The following is a 3,389-nucleotide window of genomic DNA, read 5'->3' as shown; positions in this document are numbered from 1 at the left end:
TGCCTCTGCCTCCCAAGTGCTGGGATCAAAGGTGTGCGCCACCACCGCCCGGCTCTCTAGATAATTTTTATGAGTATCTTGACTCCTCACTTAAATTGAGAGTACCTTAAGATTAGTAAGTTGTCTGCTTCATATATATTTTGCCATAATAAGGAACTGGGTCGGGAGGGGGACGGGGTGGGAGGGGGAGAAGGCCTGGAGAGAGCTCTGCATTTAAGAGCACAGACAGCTCCAGTAGAGGGCCCAGCCTTAATTCCCAGCTTACAACCAGCTCACGAATCCCTGTAAGCCCAGTTCCAGGGCATCTGACACCAACTTCTGGCTTCCACAGGCACCAGGCATGCACATGGTGCAGACACACATGCAGACAAAACGCACACACACATAAAAAGTTTAAGCTTAAAGAAAATAAAGCTTTATATTCTAAAAACGAAAAGGGTCCACAGAAATCCCAATGGCTTTGAAGACGTAGTTCTCAACTTGCCTGACCTCCTCATCTGCTCCCACCCCCTTCATGTAACAACTGAATATTAAGGATAATACACTCAACTTGACATTCAAGGTGGAGTTTTACATTATCTCATTTTACCTCCTAGTTATTAACATATTATGACAACATGGAAATTTTCATTTGAAGAGTCTTTTAAAAGGGGTATACATATTTTCATCTCTACCAACTCCTCATTGGAAGACATCTGCTCTGAGAACCGATGTGTGAGAATCCAGACACATTATTTGACCTGTGTCATTTAATTGTTCTGACCCTCTTCACTACTTCAAAATAAAACCTTCTCAAGTCTCAGATGACAGACAGCTCATTGGTTCAAGAATTCACTTGAGCCAGATCAAACAGGGTGGCATCCCAGTCAACTCTGAGACTAGCCAGTGTATGACCCTGGGCAAGAACCACATTCCAGTGTCTGTATCTATTAATAAATCTAATAATGCATACCTCGTGGCATTTTCTCAAGAATTAAATAATTGTATGCATTGATGGTTAATGAACAGCAAGCCAATACATACAAGCTTTCTTCTTCTGTTTATAATTATTCTTGTCATATATCCAGCTCCAAGACCCATATCTATGAACTTTCTTTAACCACCTGTGTCCTTTCCTTGACCCCTGACTATATTTTTTTTCTCCAATTAGTGTTGTTGGCAGTTCTAATGTATGGTCTCTCTCGCCAGATCTATAAATCCAGGACTTCCCCCCCACCCACACCCCCATTTCTCTGACCCAAGTCTGAACCCATAGTAGACACTGACTAAGCACTTGCTAGAACTTAAAGAACTTGGTCCAACAGGGAGGGATCAGTCAATGGTTGGATGCTGGAAGATAAGAGCCTTCCACTGTGGGAAGAGCCTGCGTCACCACAGGCCTTTTCAACTTGGATTACCAATGAATAGAGGTCTTGATTTAAGAATCCTAAGTGAAACAATGTTTAATTTCTAACTTTACCAATCCCTCTTTATGTCTGGGCTCAGAAACGAAACTATTTCACAGCACCTCCTACCAAACCCAAGCTTCCTCCCATTGATCTGAAGTCATCTCCAGGCCACTGATGGCCTCACTAGTTTTCATTTTGTTTTTGGTTTTCGAGACAGGACTTCTCCTGGAACTCTTTTGTAGAGCTGGCTGGCCTCGAACTCAGAAATCTGCCTGCCTCTGCCTCCTGAGTGCTGGTATTAAAAGCATGTGCCACCACGCCCAGCTGATGGCCTCACTAGTTGATACCAATGCCTCGTAGTTACCTATGCCTAGACAGTTGAGAACTAATTCATCGTGTTGGAGGACAATGCAGTCAGCTGCAGCTAAGAACTCTGGGACTACCAACTACAGGTTTTACCAGACTGTTGTTTTCCTAGCCGTCTAATAAAAGTCAAAGACCCAGGAAGAAGCCTACCACACTTGCTGAGCTAAATGGTTGTGCAATCAAGGTACTTTTTAAATATTCGTGATTATACACATAGCTGAGTGCTGCCCACTCTCAGCCTTAGCCAGAAAGGTTTCCTTCTCTCTGCAGTGATCAGCAGGTAATGAGGAGACACATTACAAAAGTGCCAAGAGCAAACAACTATTAGGAATGCTCCCCCTAGGTGGGACATCTAGATCACACCGCAGCCCAGGCTCAGGGATGGGTGGAAGAGGAAGGTAAAGGACAAGAGCCTGGGTGCTGTGAAATGCTGTCTGCCAGACACGCCCTGGCTACTGCACTCACGAACTCCCTGCAGCCATGGTTGCCTACACAGTCAGTGAACATTCCAACAGGCAGTACCAATCTGGACTCTGGTTTTAAAAAAAAAAAGTCGCTGGGCGTGGTGGCACACGACTTTGATCCCAGCACTCGGGAGGAAAAGGCAGGCAGATTTCTGAGTTCGAGGCCAGCCTGGTCTACAAAGTGAGTTCCGGGACAGCCAGGGCTACAGAGAAACCCTGTCTCAAAAAAAAAAAAAAAAAAAAAAAGTCAAAGACACAAAGTAGAGGCAAATTGGGAATTGCTGGGTTCCTGGGAAAAGTGAGAAGGATACAGCATTAATATGCATAAAACTGTTGTAGAATAAATGAAGATATTCTATTTAAATAAAACAAAAACTTTGGAATGAAAGACAAGTTAGTTGACCAGCTTAAGGTTAGGTAAGGCTTTAGCCTTGTTAAAGCCACAGTGCAGCCTGAGATAAGAATTTAAGGGAGTAGAAGGAGGAATGCCAAGATTTTAAGGTTATCCTTGGCTACATAGCAGGATGGAGGAGAGCTGGACTAGAAGAGCCTCTCTTTGAAAAGAAAATCAAGATCTTTCTAATTCAAAGATTCTAGGGTGTAGAGTTGGACTAGCCCTACCATGGAAAAGCCGACTGTGCACCCTCTGAGTGTTCCACGATGAAACCATACATATCTCACAACAGGGAAAGACTCTGGGCACTCAGTGATTAAACAGCATGACTTTGGATAATGGTGGTGCAAGCCTTTAATCCCAAAACTCAGGAGGTAGAGGCAGGCAAATTTCTGAGTTCGAGGCCAGGCTGGTCTACAGAGATCCAGGGCAGCTAGGGCTACAAAAGTAATCCTGTCTCAAAAAACCAGAGTATGCCTACACAGGAATAGATTCACACCTGAAATAATGTAAGCCAGGCATGGTAGCTCATGCTTTTTATAATAGTACTCTGGAGGCTAGGGCAAAAGGATCACCTTGAGATAGAGAATAGCGGGGCTGGTGAGATGGCTCAGTGGGTAAGAGCACCCGACTGCTCTTCCAAAGGTCCAGAGTTCAAATCCCAGCAACCACATGGTGGCTAACAACCATCCGTAACGAGATCTGGCGCCCTCTTCTGGAGTGTCTGAAGATAGCTACAGTGTACTTACATATAATAAATAAATAAATTTAAAAAAA

General features: G+C 44.1%; 1 protein-coding gene across 1 annotated transcript in view; it reads right to left on the bottom strand.

The window, feature by feature from the left end:
• Sord (sorbitol dehydrogenase) overlaps positions 1 to 3,389 on the bottom strand; it is a 31,653-nt gene that overhangs the window by 11,918 nt on the left and 16,346 nt on the right. The window lies entirely within an intron of this gene.

The sequence above is a fragment of the Mus caroli genome, chromosome 2 (genome assembly GCF_900094665.2).
Source record: "Mus caroli chromosome 2, CAROLI_EIJ_v1.1, whole genome shotgun sequence".
Lineage (NCBI taxonomy): Eukaryota > Metazoa > Chordata > Mammalia > Rodentia > Muridae > Mus > Mus caroli.
This window is presented reverse-complemented; position numbering and strand designations above follow the sequence as displayed.